We start from the raw sequence: 17,218 nt of genomic DNA on the forward strand, positions 1-17,218 counted from the left end.
TTGCATCTCAGCACTTGCAGTACAATGTACAAGGCAGCCGGAGGATATTGGCTGGGTTGCAAGCGGCTAGGAACTTTTTATGTTTAGTGTTATAAAATCATTGCAAACCTTCAGAGTTTTCTTTGATATAGTTGCTGCTTTTCTTCTGCTGCACATGGCTGTACATGTAAGGAACTAGCTGATTCATTACATTGTAAGCTGCTCTCTGCTTGGAACTGGGACTCAAGGAAGATGACCTACCACTTAGCAGGCATTGTTGGGGATCATAGGTTTTAACTTTATAACTTTAAAGACATGTTGGGAGCTTACACATAAATATCAAAACAATATTTAGGATGGCATAGTGTGCGAATGTTCAGATTTGCTATAGTGCTTGACATGTGGGTTATAATATTTCTGATGGGTTTGAGCAAGTGTATTTATGAGGAATTCTGCAGTCATTCAGGGAACTGATTCCTAATGTTGGGTCTTGTGTTTACATTGGGGCGATTTCTGCAGTTTACAGCCTATCCTCGCCATTACAGCTTAATACGAGGAATTTACAACAATAGAAGGGAGGGTTACAAATCAAAATCCCCAAGGCATACGTTAGATGCTGGAGCTGTCGCCTACTGTTCTCTTCCATTGGTACTTTTACATTTGTCACTAAGAGTTAATTTGGCAGGTAGAAGACTGTGCGAGGCAGAGCCCCTCACTCAGGATGTGACGAATCTGAACCCAAAGAGCGTGAAGCATAAGCCTATATTCTGTCGCAAACGTAGCAGATGTCCAGCCCACCCGTGGTACTATTGCATTATAGCCTATGGCACTTATAATGCAGCGGACTGGACATCAACCATCTTTTGTCAGAGTGTCCTGTCCGCCAAACTCTAAGGCCTTCCAGTGGTGACGTAACCATACATGCAGCGCTAAAAAAACTAAATGTATCTGTTAGAAATGGGGTCTTTGGTTGACAGTCAGGTTACCCCCTGTTCAAGCAAGGACCCTCACTCTAGTTAGGATAAAAGAGAATCACCCTCAGCTAACCCCTGCTTACCCCCTTGGTAGCTTGGCAGAGCAGTAGGCTTAACCTCAGAGTGCTGGGCGTAAAGTATTTGTACCAACACACACAGTAACTTAATGAAAACACTACAAAATGACACAACACCAGTTTAGAAAAATAGGAAATATTTATCTAGACAAAACAAGACCAAAACGACAAAAATCCAACATACACAAGTCAAGTTATGATTTTTTAAAGGTTTAAAATAAAAAGAGTCTTTAGGTAGTTGTAACACCACACTAGCGCTGCTAGCGTGAAAATGTACCTGGTTTGCGGCAAAAATAACCCCGCACGGGCGGTGTGCGTCGAAAATAACCCTGCACGGGTATATGCGTCGAAAACAGCTCGGCACGGCGAGGCGCGTCGAAAAAGCCAGCCACGCGACGGTCCGAAAGTCCCGCGGCGCTGGTTGCGATCTCTCAGCCTTCGTCAGCGATGCTGCGCGTCGTTTCTCCTGCTCCGGGCGTCGATTCTCCGGTCGCGTTTCCTGCGGCGTCGTTTCTCAGCTGCGGAGCCGGCGTCGCGTCGTTTTCTCAGCCGCGATCGGATTCGCGTCGATCTTTTCTCCGCACGGTGCTCGGTGCGTGTATTTTTGTCCTTAGGCTGCCAGCCTCTCCTTTCAGGGTCCCAGGAACTGGAAGGGCACCACAGAGCAGAGTAGGGGTCTCTCCAGAGACTCCAGGTGCTGGCAGGAAGAAGTCTTTGCTATCCCTGGGACTTCAACAACAGGAGGCAAGCTCTACATCAAGCCCTTGGAGATTTCTTCTTCAAGATGGAAGGCACACAAAGTCCAGTCTTTGCCCTCTTACTCTGGCAGAAGCAGCACTGCAGGAAAGCTCCACAAAGCACAGTCACAGGCAGGGCAGCACTTGTTCCTCAGCTATCAGCTCTTCTCCAGGCAGAGGTTCCTCTTGATTCCAGAAGTGTTTCTAAAGTTTGTAAGTTTGGGTGCCCTTCTTATACCCATTTTAGTCTTTGAAGTCACCTTTCTTCAAAGGGGACTCACACCTTCTTGTGAAATCCTGCCTTGCCCAGGCAAGGCCTCAGACACACACCAGGGGGCTGGAGACAGCATTGTCAGAGGCAGGCACAGTCCTTTCAGATGAGAGTGACCACTCCACCCCTCCCTCCTAGCAGAGATGGCTAATCAGGAAATGCAGATCACACCCCAGCTCCCTTTGTGTCACTGTCTGGTGTGAGGTGAAAAACAACCCAACTGTCAAACTGACCCAGACAGGGAATCCACAAACAAGGCAGAGTCACAGAATGGTTTAAGCAAGAAAATGCTCACTTTCTAAAAGTGGCATTTCCAAACGCACAATCTCAAAATCAACTTTACTAAAAGATGTATTTTTAAATTGTGAGTTCAGGGGTCCCAAACTCCACATGTCCATCTACTCTCTAGGGGAATCTACACTTTAATCATATTTAAAGGTAGCCCCCATATTATCCTATGAGAGAGACAGACCTTGCAACAGTGAAAACGAAATTGGCAGTATTTCACTGTCAGGACATATAAACCACATTACTATATGTCCTACCTTATCCATACACTGCACCCTGCCCTTGGGGCTACCTAGGGCCTACCTTAGGGGTGCCTTACATGTAAGGAAAGGGAAGGTTTAGGCCTGGCAAGTGGGTACACTTGCCAAGTCGAATTTACAGTGTAAAAATACACATACAGACACTGCAGGGGCAGGTCTGAGACATGATTACAGAGCTACTTATGTGGGTGGCACAACCAGTGCTGCAGGCCCACTAGTAGCATTTGATTTACAGGCCCTGGCACCTCTAGTGCACCTTACTAGGGACTTACTAGTAAATCAAATATGCCAATCATGGATAAACCACTTACATACAATTTAAACAGGAGAGCATATGCGCTTTAGCACTGGTTAGCAGTGGTAAAGTGCTCAGAGTTGAAAAGCCAACAGCAACATGTCAGAAAAAATATAGGAGGCAGGAGGCAAAAAAGACTGGGGATGACCCTGCATAAGCAAAAGTCCAACAGTATCTATATTCTACTTTACAAAAATGGCACAAATGGCACTTGTAAAAAGTAAATGGAAATCATCGAAACAACTAATGCCAATGGTTTGAAAAGTGATGGGGCGTCTTTTCATTTTAGAAGTAAAGTTATTGTTTGCATTGTTAATACGTGACTGAACTAGTGACTAAACTCTTCCCTACGTCCCTCCACTGATGAAGCGTGAAATATTATAGTTAACAGAAGTCCCTCACTCTAATCCTATGATGCATATTGTATGTCGAGCAACCTGTAATAACTTCATCATGTATGTCAGTGCACAATATTGAAGGCGGAGGTGTGCTTTTAACCCACTGTTGTCTTCAGAGTCTGCAGTAATTCCGTCAATCAGCAAGTTAGCGCAAACCCTGCTAAAAGAACAGCACAGAAAAAGAGAGTAGTTCGATTATTTCATAATTGCTGTGTCTTCAGAACCCATTCTAACATGCAGCATCAGTAAGTCAGCATGAGCAATGGAGATCGAGTAATTTGATTCTTCAAATGGGACCCAGGCCAGGTCAATACCATACACACGTATGCACAGGCATAGACCAGTATAGTGCACCCATGGTGAGATGGTCCCTGACTTCTTTGAACTTGCACAAGTGCTCCTTCGACACACTCGGACCTCCAAAGGAGATTTGATCTTCTTAATGACTTGTACTATGCTGATTATGCATGGTTAGATGTACTTTAATGCATAGTAGGGAACATATTTTGCATTTCACTTCATACCATCAGACGGCAGATCATCATGCATACTTCTCGGTAGGACGTATCGAAGGTGAGTATGCAGATATTGATGGCCCATTGAAAAAGATTCATCTGGTCTATCCTTGAAACTGTGAATTGCCAACTTGCTTTTTGTCACTGAAGTGTGCCAGGAACTGAGGCTGAGTGGCTGATCACAAAGTCCATGTCTGTCCATACTAGGTGGGTAAAGAGGTACTAAGGAATCAGTTCCAATCTATCAAAATACCCTGCTTAAATATTGACGAATCTGGCTGTGACCGAGAGCTAGTTTAACACTTTGATCTCGACATTCAGGATATGTTTTGCATCTTTAATTGAAATGATTTGAAGCATACATGCCAATATCAGGTGCTTCCAAGAGGCTGCATTGACAAAATCGTGTCTGAAAAAAGATATTTTTTATGCACTTTGTTTTGTTGAATAATGCTAATCTTTTCAAATAGAGATTTCATTTATTGGTGACTAGATTCATTTGGTGTTCAAATGACAGTTCCAGGTCAAATAGGAACCCCGAAATGTTAATGTTAGATACTGGATTGGCAGTGGATCCCATATATGGTGGACATGATTGACAGTGGGCTGGGACCTTGATCCTTCTTACCTACGATTTGTGATTATGTTCTTTCAGTGCTATTAAGTGGATCTTTTCCATTCATGATACCTTTCTGGCACCCTGGAGTAGCTAATTTGAGAGGAAAAGTTAAATCTTAATTCTGTCTACTGAGTAGACCAGCTAGTTGCACATTTTAGTAATGCAGGCCATTATGATGAAAAGTTCTACTCATTAGAGGCAAAGACCTGATAAACAGAAGTCATTTGCTGGAGTATCAAAATAATACTTATTTACCTATTAGTAGTCTTCTTAATACTTATTGTGATTTTCCAGTAATGAAAGATGTTAACCATCACAGCATCAAATATGTCTTTCTATACCACTGCAAACTTTATTTTGTCTGATTGCATAGACAACTGTATTGATGGTGTTCAAATGATTCGGTATAATGATAACTGCTTACGGTCAATGCTTTTCAAAAGGTATTGCGAGTTGCACAGGAGAGCTGTTATTATTCCATGGGAACGACAAAAAGCAGTTAGCTTGATACAGAGGAGTCCCACTTTAAAAAAAAGTTGTTATTGGGATGTTGGGATCTGTTAATAATCTTTAATAGAAATAGAAAATTAGAAAGGAAGCAACATTGTTTGCTTCAATTGGCTTAATGATTTGCTTCTTTCTTAAGTATAGTCACACTAGCTTTTTTTTAATGTGTCCAGCCGCTATCTAGCTCCCTGCAAAGTTTCTGCACATAAGGGGGATGTACAAAAATCATGGGGCAGATTTACTAACATGTTGCACTGGGTTTGCACCACAACAGTGATGCAAACCAGAACAAAGTGTTTATTTTGAATTTATTTTTTGCACAGGAAATTTGCTGCAAAGTAACAAAATGGAGTGAAAAGTGCTGTTTTGCATTTCAAGTCAAGGGTGTTCAATGCATGGTACATGAGCGTTCCCATGAAACCACCTCTGTGCAAAGCCCTATCTACTAAAAACAGTTGACAGAGTTTTGCACCAAGAAATAACCCCTTATGAGACTGGCATTAACTTGGAGAAGTACTTCATTTCTCAAAAATCTTCTGACTTTACATGTGTACTGCACTGTACCACACAAATTCAAAGTGAGAAAAAGCTTTAAAGTGTGTTTGGGAATACTATTTTGTACTGGAAGGGTACTCTTGCGGTACAAAACCTATGATAGGCATCGTACACATACCCTTGCACTATGGCAAAAAGGCACGTGTGATGCATAGGCCAAGAGAGCAGAGCAGGGCCATATTTCAGTAAGTATGCCGCTTTCCTCCTCTCTCCCTTTTACACAACGCAGTGCAGCAACTTTGGTAGCTGTGCTGTACTGCATGGGTTTAAGTAACCCTCTTCCTACATTTCCAAACTGTGCACAGACCTGTGCTGAATCCTACACTAGCGATGCCCAAAGGAGAAAGGGTCAAAAGGAGACGTCATCCCCTTTGAGCATCTGTTACCACCCAGATTTGAAAGTTGGTAACAGAGCAACGGTTTGCAACCGGAATTACAGCCACAAAGCGCTGGTGTATGCCTTAACGGTTGACAGTTTGGAAGGAACACCCTTAAAGCACCCATTCCAAATTGTAATTCAGTATGGGTTTCTAAACCCAATTTGAAATTTGGAAAAAATGATTAAGAAATGTAAAATGTATTTACTGCATTAGAAAAAGTGATTTAAATTTCGCAAACGAGATAATTCAAGGTTTGCTACCTCTAAATCACTATGTACATCAGGCTGATAGTGTGTCATCATTTTAAAGCTGTCTAAATTTAAAAGTAACAATGTTTTAGGTAGAAACCAGCATTTACACATTCGTTATCAAAATGTGGCAAACTTATTTTCTTTCCCCATTACAATTTGTAGGACAAAGCTATGGAGAACCACGAGCCACTCCCGTTTTTTCAGTTTGTTTAGTAATGGAAACCTTAAAATCCAAGACCAAATAAAACTCTCTAAAAGTGTACTGTTGAGCAACGGTAATTTAACAGTGTTTCTAAAAGTTAACAGTGAACGATTAAAAATGCCCAAAGCCACATTACTCACAGTAATTTTATACTTTGCATTTTCATTTGACATCTTACATTTATATTCCTGTAACAGAGATTTGTACTTGATGGCATCCAATAACAACGAATTTTCAATGTCCCAATTGGATATTCCCTGAAAGGTTTCTCTTTTGAGTTAACTACTTTTCGATTTTGACATCTCTAGTTAACAGCATTTGATTGTTAGTGAAAATATGCTCTTCATTCCCGCCAAAATGAGCAATTCCCCGGTGAAAATAATCACGGCTAACACCTTCTGTAAATCAATCAAGGTGAAGGCGATGGTGCCGGGATTTCTTTAGCCATCCTCTGCCTGGTGCGTTACAGCCTATGCACTAGTGCACTCAGTGGAATTGCAGGCTCCTCTTCTTACCAAGTGTGCGGATTTCATCTGCTTTACCAGACGAAACTCCCTTGAGCAGAGTGCATCATGTCCGTGTCAGAGAAAGCTGAAGTAATTACTGTCTGCATTTGCTGGTATCCAAGTGTGGGAAGTACGATGCGCGCCTGCCACCACAGCCTGGTTGCATTTGAACGACAATGCATGCACACTTATCCCAGTGTGAATGCGACCGTGGAAGCCAGAGTCTGAAAGCTTGTGTCGTCTTGCCACACTGAATGGCAAAAGGCAAAATAAGCATGCATTTACGAACAAAGGCATGCATATTTTATGTCCTCCTTGTATCCTGTTCCTTCATGGAAGTCTTTTGTTTTTTTCTACTCATAAAACATGCAAGGCTGTTTAGAACCGTCACTCTCACTTCTCCTGGCTCAGCTGCGTGCTATGGGGTGAAGCTCATGCCCAGTAGACCGTAGGGCGTGGGAGTGCATTTGTTGCACTCATCAGCTATAACGAAAGATGGCTTGCATCACCAACCTATGCTCCGAGCATTTAAATAGCAACTGAGCCCTTAAACATATTAGCAGCCAGTGAAGAAAGTGATATTTAGGCCTAGGTCAAGCTGATCTACTGCAAATGGTTGCTCTTTTGGGTGGGGAAGGAGAACAGCTCTGAGCATGACACTCACTGCCTGCCATGCAGGATGATGAACTGACAAGCTGCAGCCCTAGTGCAAAATCTGGGGCTCTATTTGTCTGGTAGAGTCAGCCTCAGCTAATGAACTGATCTTATGAATTAAATACATGATAATACAAAGATAGAAGGGCAGTAGGCCTGCCCCTTCAGCCACTGCGTTTACAAGTGGCATTCACATTTTGGATCGGCCCACAACATAGCCATTGGGACTGGAAGCTGTAATTAATGACTTTTAGAGTTTTCCTTCTATGGTGTGGAAACTCACAAGAAATTAAAGTCGATCGCTTCCAAGACTGCGAGAAAATTCCCAGGAGGCTCGAAGCAGTGTGGTTGATTTTTGCCGGACCGCCTATTACTTGCAGCCTCCCGAGGATTGTTGCAGGTCCGGCACTGATGACCACTCTTAAATGTGTGTCATTGTCACTAAGTCGTAGAAAAGCACGACTGAGGCCATACTCATGCTTGACCTCACCCCCACTACTGCCATGACCTGCATGCTTCTCTCTCATGTTGCATGCAGCAATGCTCTGCTTCGGGACTAGTACCAATGCCTGCAGCACCAGCACCATGCAACTAAAACAAGCTTTGGCAAGGCCACTAGATCTGGTATTGGCTGCTATCTTTAGCCTTTGCCAATGCTTATTTTGTTTGTGAATGTTTTCGTATGAAGACGCTCATTGTATGATACCAAGGCCAAAATATTGTTTTTATTTAAACACACAGTGCACCAGTAGTCCATGGCCCTGAAGGTTACTACTTATTATGTGGATGTGCATTTGCACATTCTTGAAGAACGGAATTCAGTAACCCACAGTATTAAAGCCTATAGCTGAAGGGGTAAGTAATATATATAGCATACTGTGGTTGTCGGAAGTAGACTAAGGTAGACCAATGGATTAGGAGGGCTATCTGAAAGCCCTTTAAGTATAGTATATATATTTTCTATTAAAAAACAAAACAAAAAGTCTTAGCTAACACCAGACCTAGAAAAAATTCTTGGGTGTGACCTGGTAAGAATCCACGTGTGCACTTGCAGTATAGCTGTGCACACACTTCTGCTCATCTGCCATTGGCACCACTGCATGCCACCACAACCTCCTGTAGGATGTTCTCATGACTGACAGATAGCACTGTCTTGGGAGACAACTTAGGTGATGCAAGCAAACTGGACCCAAGGGAGTGGACAGAGAAGTGCCTCAGTGCCTCAGCCTGCCATTGTTGACTTCCCCAATAGTCACTCCTTTGAGGTGTAATAGAGGTAAATAACTTGTTGACGAATGTTTGATTGAGGATTCAAAATAAATAGATTTCAAAAGTAGGTAAAGGAAGCCGTCGGTCTTTGTTTTGGCTAATAATAAATGTATGTAAATTATAATTGTACAAATGCAAAATATATTAATGTCTTTTACCACCAGAATTCATAGTAAGCATATATTAACAAGTACAACAGAACAAATATGAATTATTGGTTCTTTTCAACTAAAGTAGAGGTAGGATGCTTACAGCAAGATCACGTTCAACACTGACTTCATTTGTGTTTTTTCGTTCTCTGTGAACAGTGCCCTCCGGCTCTTCTTTTTCGGTGCACCCACTAACCCTCCCTTCCTGGTGCTCTCGAATGACCCTCGTTTGAAGTGTCTGAACCTCATTTTGCCCCAATATTCACCCATAACATTATCAGTTTCCTCCCGAGGACCTGCAGAAAGCACTGTGGATCGCGTGTAAGGGCCCGATAGCGAGGGCTGAGGCACAGCAGCAGAAGCGCTGTGAAGAGCGCGAGGGAGGTTGTTTGAGGGTGGAGGTTAGAGGCGGAGGCCTGGCACAAACATCTCTGGGCGGAAGTGGAAAGGAGATGTTGAGTGCAGAGCAAGAAGCCAGGCAAGGGAGAGCAGATATATTGGTATTGCTGTGAATAGAAACGAGCTGCTTGACAGCAAACCATTGGGTCAGAGGCAGGCCAACTCAAAAGAGGACTATAGATGGAGTCTAAAAGGCGGTGGAGAGAGCTCTGTGAGATGGCAGACTAGGGTGCCCTGAATGCAAAGCATAAACTTGCGAGGTGGGGAAAGCATTACCCCGTCCTTGTCCCATTAATGACAAGTGGAAATGAAGATTACTTGTAAGCTATAGAACGTTCTAGGGCATACCTAGAGGATAAGTCAATGAAGAATTGGTGGAAAATGAGAGGCAAGAACAGAGGGACTCTAGAAGGAGAAGTTGTTTGAGGGCAGGTAGTGATGGTGGCGCCGCAGAAGGCAAAGAAGCTGCCTCCCTTCTAAAAGCGCATGGTGCCTCTAGAAGTTCCAGCGCTATTCACGAGGTAAATCCGCAGCACTAGTACTATTTGTTTCATTCTGTCAGAAACTGGAAATGAAAAGAAACTGTCAACTGTTGTATCTGTCACCATCTACTAAAAACTGCTTGCACACATATCACTTGTCCTCAGGCTCGACTGTTCAGCACTTAGAGTTGGAGGCTGGTTATAAAAGCTGTGGCTGCTATGGCTGCCATTGCCGCCCCTCCATCGTTTCAGGTGCACAGCCCTGTGTCCCTCTGTGACACCGTCTGGAGTGGGGCCCTTCGCTGCCACGCTTGCCCCATAGGCGGAATGCGAGCCAGGCATTGAGCTGTGCCTGCCCAGCTTGCTGAGACTCTGTTTGGTGCTGTAGTAGCTGCCAAAGCCTAACCTGGTGTCTTTCATATGTTAGCCATAGTGGAGCTGCATCTGAGTATTAGTCATCATCTTTAATGCAATGATCATGAAACAAAGTAGAATATCACCTTTCACAAGGATTTTAGAAGATTGTTATCACATTACCAGTCTGGTTACATGTGTAGGATTTTATTATTGGGATCGACAGATTATTAGGGCGTGATCCACTCATTTATTTTTGCACGCACTCAGTCCTTCATCCATGGTCACCCATTCATTCAGCCACACACTCACTCACTCATCAATTATCAATGCACCGAGTCATTGCTTTTCCAGCTAGTTAACTGATGACCTATGCTCACCTTCAGTCGCACCCACCTTCTCACATCTATACACAGACACACTCTGCAATTAGTGAAGAAGCACTTTCACTCACACATTAGAGAGACCTACTTGTTTTGTCAATACATCTTCTATTCGTGATTCTGGATTCTATTCATCATTCTGTAAAATCTTAAAACAGACTACTGTACCCGCGGTTTCCAAAATGAAGGACATTTTTACTTAAGGTATCCTCTCTTAAAAGAGCAGTGGTGCTCAACCTTTTGACTACTGTGGACCCCCATTTTCTCATTATTGAAATATGGGCACCTCTACTGAATCATTACTGGAAGCTGGTGACCCTGCCTTAAGCGATTTCCATGATTTGAAAATCGAAACAATGCACAAAAACACAGAAACGGAAATTCAGCAAACAAATACACACAATATTAAACATTTTATTTTTGTCATTTTAGTGGGAAGGGTGAGACATTTCTAAATTAAATGGCAGCCACCTATTGTCCAGACTGCATTGGGATTGCTGCATTTGCACCGCTCCTATGAATCTGAGGACACCAACTGAAAGTTTAGCCATCCAGTTTCACATTTACAGAGCTCGTTAACATATTCACGTTTCAATTTTGCTTCTTTATTTGCAGGCACTCCATTAATCTGTTAGTATCATTGAATTTTCTAAGCAGTCGGGACCCCCATGAGTAGGTGTTTCAGATCCCTAGAGACCCCCGGACCAGAGGTTAGGTACCCCTGGCCCAAAGGATCTGTACACTCAATACTATTGCCTTCTAATTATTTTCAGTAAAAAAGGAATTAGATGAAAGTTATTGGGCGAGGGCACCCTTCAACACTGGACAAATAATACATTTGTAGTCCTTACCAGGAGTATCAGTATTTTAATTTTAAGATACTTCAGCGCTATTCTTCAGGTGAGGAATAGTGCTGACACAACTTATTATTAGATTAATGCGATTTCTGCTCAGCAATTCAAATGTATTCATATATTCTAATATTTCTACCTACATTCCATGCTCAGTCTCACCTAGATCTTAGACTGTACTATGGCTGGAAAAGAAAAATGGGGAAAGCCTTATTTTCATACTTCACATTGTTATACTCTAGGAGAAATGGTGTATTGAGACTTTTATAATTAGGACCGACTGCATCATGAACCTGCTTTTAAGTCTGCAAGGGGCTGACTAGTAATCTACTGAGTTGGGTACTGTGATGCTGCATTATGTTATTGCGCATTTTGATTTGTCTTCAAGCTACAGTTTAGCATTAATCCTGTTCACTGAAGTGCTGTGCGTTTTTATTCTGAATACTATTTATAGTAGCACACCACTGCATGATTTCAACCCTGCTTTCTCTGTCCAGAAAAAAACATCATCATACTCAGGCACCAGTGCATAGATTTACAAATAAATCACACAACGCTGCACAGCAAAAAATGAGTGTGCTGCGTTGCGTGAATGGAAGACAGCGGAATAGTGCCATATTGCCAAAGATGTGGTGCTGTTCTTCTCTCTCCCTTCACTGGGGTGCTTGATGCTGCCATACTCCTACGCAGACACCCCTGCACTGCAGAACAAGGGTGTCTACATTGTTTTAAGCATAGGTTTGAGCAGGACATCGTCTTTTGCTGCACAAATACTCTTCTGTAGCCTATATGGCAATCAGGCAGTGCCTGATGGGCTGGTGCGACAGATCTGTGTGTGGGCCGCTTTTTGGCTGTTTGTGGGACAGTTTTATAGTCTGTTGGACCTGTTTTAATTGTTACCTTTCAAAATACCTATTCAAGGTTTCTTTATAAGATCCAAACTGCCCCGATTTGCAAAAAGGGGCTACTTTTTTGTTGACATCTGGCTATTTATTGAGGGCCACTTTTATTTTGCTACCTGAACTTACTTTGTGTCTCAAGCCAACCCTGTGAAAGGCAATTTCCTCTTTGTGTGTGTGCTGCAGAATGAGGCAAAAAACGAAGAGAAATAAAAATATTTCTCTTTGTTATACCAGCCTCTGGGAGGCGCAAGATTCTGCCACATCCATGTCTATATAGCTTTGTGATATGGATTTGTGTCAAAATACATGGCTGGATGCACAGGAACACCCTTGCACCACCCATGTAACATCTTGACACAAACGAATACATCAGAGCTGCGATGCGTTTCTGTAAGTACTAACTCGGCATTTTGCATCATCTGTGTTAAACACAAAGCCAACACAAAGTGCTTGCACATCAAGACCCACGTTCATCACATATGTTGTATAGGCAGCTTTAATGTTAAAGTGTTGGTTTCATAGATTGAGATAGATGTCTAGGATGACCTGTTTTCTGGAGTCTGGGGCCCAATTGTAATGATGCATTATATGATAACATAGATTCTCAAATTTGTGGCTTTACTGTATTTTGTCTAATGACTCTTAATAAAAAAAGTCCATCTGATAGATATGAAAATATTACCTCATAGTTAACTACGAGAAATAAGGGATATTAAAGGGATGGGGTTGTTGTGTGGGTATTATCAGTCATAACTTTCTCTTGTTATCATGGTTGTACCCAAAATCCGAAGCAATGAAGCAATATGAGAAATCTCCTTCATGGTGCCTGCAACAACTAGCACAAGCCAAGGACACTAATAGTGGACACAAAAGTGTAATATGATACCATTGCGGGATTAGGGTAGCAGGGCATTATATCATGCCTCCAAGAATGCTCACAGTTGACCAGCTCTGATTTTGAAAGTATGATAATTAAAGTCAAATTGCAACTAGCCAAACAGATGAGGAATAATGGCTTGAGATTAAGAATGGTTGGTATGATGCTGATCGGTGATAGCTCTAGAATGCACTGTTAGATACAAGTAAAGCTATTTTCCTTACAGGGGCTAACATAGTGGACCAACAGTAGGGGCCTTAGGAACATACATGTGATGCATTGCCTTCTCGAGATGTTGCTGGGTTCAGAGGACAGATGGCCAATGGGGTATTGAATCTGTACATGCATCAATGAATGGAGGTTTATGCTAAACCAGATCAGCGACTTTGTCATTAAACTTCACTCTATAATCATGATACACCTACGATAAAAATATAGGTGAGAGCTATTGCACATGTCTGTGAGCTCTAGCACATTGTTTTCAGAGGCAGAATTCCCGCCGAATTATTTTCGTATTTCTGTTGGTGGCACCACCTGTTATTATGAACCTTAGACAAGGCTGGGTATCTACTGAGCTATTTAAACTATGCCCTTTTCTCTGGGGTTTTCCTTGATTTTTCTATTTATTATTATTTTGTGGACTGGAGTGTAATGAAGGGGGTTTCAAAAAATGGAGAAGAGCAAGACATGCGACGTAGGGCTGTCACTTCACCCCTCTAAATGACAGCAAATGACATGAGGTACTCAACTCATCATCTAGAAGCAGTACCTATGTTTTTAAGTAGAGAAACCCATATCAGGGCAGAACTGTACTCTGTTTCTTTGCTGTATTGTACAAAAAAGACACAGACCCACCTACCATACTAGGTGGCATGCTTTATCACAGACGTTGATCCTCACTTGCAAATTTCTATTGGGTTTACCATGATTTCTGATAAGATGGTGTGCTTGCATCAATTGTTCTGCTTTATCAACTGTCTTATCTTATGGCTATTCTATATAAAGCTGTCTATTTTCACCAATTGTGGGTTCCTTCCACTGCTTATGCCAGGAAATATTTTAGCTACTGCATTCATCTATTAGCATTGGACTTTTAGCACTGGATGGCAGTGCCAGGCCCTTTCTTATTCTCTTTCTCTAACTGAATTCGTAGTTCCCTTCTCAGATGGCGTTAGCCCCATCCCTTCTTTTTTCCCATTCTCTCATGCTGCTGCAGGACTTCCCTCTTTGACCTAAGTCAGTGGTTCTCAACCTTTTGATTTCTGTGGACCCCCACTTTAACATTAATGGAACCCAGGGACCCCCACTGACTCATCATGGGAATCCAGGGACCCCCACCTGAGTCATTACTGGAAGCTGGGGACCTAATTTGTCAATATTTGTTCATATTTTAAAATTTTCTAGGCTCTCGCGGACCCCCTAAGAAGGCTTCGCGGACCCCCAGGGGTCCCCGGACCACAGGTTGGGAACCACTGACCTAAGTTATTTATCTCCTAGTCCTCATGATTACTCTTACCCATCATTTCATGTATCACTGTCAAATATTTTCAATAGTTGTTGAAATACAATTATTAAATTAGATCACATATCTAAAAGGATAATGATTGTTTAATAAAAAAAAAAAAAAAGATTGGCTTCATGCTTGTTGCTTCCTAATATGTATGTATGCAGTTGTTCTTTAGGGTGCCTGATGGTATCCCTACCCTATCCTATAATAACCTAGAAAAGAGGTCCAGAAAGCGAAATCACCGAAGGCGTCACAATCACTACGACCTTTCAGCCATCTTGAAATGTAAATGGCACAAAAAGCCCTAAGGAAGAATAACAAAAAAAACGTGTTTTAATTAGGGTGACCACCCCCCGTAAATTTCACGGACTGTCCGTAATTTCGCCCTGCTGTCCGTTGTCCGTGATGAAAGCTTTAACGGACGGCATTTGTCCGTAATTTTAGCCTTTCACCCAAAGGGCAACGGAGGCAGGGCGAAATTATGGGCAGATCAGTTTCCCCAGCTGGGCTGGAAGGCAGGCGGTCTCCAGTGCTCTGAGAGAGGGGCAGACAGATAAGAATCAGACCTTATTGCCAGGGAGTCTCCTTCCCTAAAGACATGCAAATGTGCCCAACTGGTAAATCTGCAAATACAAAAGGGCTTGAAAACCTGCATTGACTTCACTAAAAGGAGTCCCTTGAAGTTTTCTGATGGCAAAGACATTACTTTTAGAGAGGTGTTGTAATGGTGTTCCAAGGTGAGCTGTGGAGTGTGTGGTTTTAATGGAGTGTTATACATTTTTTTAGTATTAGGTATAAACTGTATATTATTCAAATCTGTATTTCAGAAGCACTTTTTTTTTATTTAACCAAAATGTAATTGCGCATTTTGTAGCAGCCTTTATTATGATGTAATTGTATTTTTCACAGTTCTTTCAGGTACTTCGGTACCTCATAGTACTAACAAACATTGGCAAAGCAATAGGTCTCATCTACGAAAGAGTTATTGGCTTTGTTAATGTGTTTTAGCCATTAGCCATGTTATACACCAGAGTAGCTGCTGTTCGGCATGGCTTAAAGTTAGTGGCATAGTGGTGTGGTGTGGAATAGAGTAGCATTGTAACAGTGGCGTAGAGCCCAGTGGTGCAAAGTACAGTGCAGTGGGGTACAGTGCAGTTGTTTAGAGTGTGTTAGCATAGAGTGCAGTGGTTTACAGTGCAGTGGCATGGTGTGGCGTGGGACAGAGTAGAGTGGCATAGAATGCAGTGGAGTAGAATTGCATGCATTAGAGTGGCAGAGAGAGCAGTAGAGTAGAGTGGTGCAGTGGCATAGATTGCAGAGTAGACTCACGTTGCAGGGACTGCAGTGGCGTAGTGTAGAGTGGTGCAGAGTAGCGCAAAGTGCTGTAGAGTGGAGTGATGCAGAGTAGAGTGGCATAGAGTGCAGTGGCATAGAATGCAGTAGTACATAGTACATCGGTGTATAGTACAGTGGTGGAGAGTGCAACGCTGCAGAGTAGAGTGTCAGTGCAGTGATGTAGAGTGGCGTAGAGTACAGTGGTACAGAGTAGAGGGCAGTGGCGTGCAGTGCAGTTGTTTAGAGTGCATTGGCGCAGAGTGCAGTGGCATAGAGTGTTGCATGGGGTAGAGTTACATAGAGTGCAGTGGAGTAGAGTGGCATACAATAGAGTAGCAGAGTGCAGTAATGCAGAGTGGTCAGTGTCATAGAGTGCAGAGTAGACTCATGTGGCACAGAGTGCAGTGGTGTAGAGTGGTGCAGAGTGGAGTATTGTAGAGTGGTGTAGAGTAGAGTATAGTGCCTAGAGTGCAGTGGCATAGAGTAGAGTGGTGTAGAGTGCAGAGTTGCAGAGTAGATTGTCAGTGTAGTGGTGTAGAGTGGTACAGAGAACAGTGGAATAGAGTACAGTGGTGCAGAGTAAAGGGCAGTGGCATACAGTGCAGTTGTTTAGAGTGCACTGGTGTAGAGTGCAGTTGCATATAGTGGCATTGGGCAGAGTAGAGTGGCATAGAATGCAGTGGAATAGAGTATATTGGTGCAGAATGCAGTAGTACAGAGCAGAGTGGTGTAGAATATAGTGGCGGCCAGTGCAGTGTTGAAGAGTGTCAGCGTGCAGTGGTGTAGAGTGCATTGAACTAGAGTGCAGTGGTCAGAGTGGTATAGAGTACAGTGGCATAGAATAGATTGTTTCAGAGTAGAGTGCAGTTGCATAGAGTGGAGAGGTGCAGGGAGAGTGCAGTGGAATAGAATGCAGTGGCACAGAGTGCAGTGGCATAAAGTAGATTATTTCACAGTAGAGTGAGGTGGCTTAGAGTGGAGAGGTGCAGGTTATAGTGGAGTTGCATTAAGTGGCATAGAGTGTGATGGCGTAAAGTAGTGTAGAGTGCCGTGGCATAGAGTGCAGGGGTGCAGAGTAGATTAGAGTGATGTACAGTGTATTGATGTAGAGTGCAGGGGCATAGAGTTGAGTGTTACAGAGTAAAGTGCATTAGCATAGAGTGTATTAGCTTTGAGTGCAGTGGCGTACAGTGCAGTGTTGCAGAGTGGCAGAGAGTGGAGTTGTGCGGATTAGATTGGTGT

This window comes from Pleurodeles waltl, chromosome 4_1 (genome assembly GCF_031143425.1).
Source record: "Pleurodeles waltl isolate 20211129_DDA chromosome 4_1, aPleWal1.hap1.20221129, whole genome shotgun sequence".
Taxonomy (NCBI): Eukaryota; Metazoa; Chordata; class Amphibia; order Caudata; family Salamandridae; genus Pleurodeles; species Pleurodeles waltl.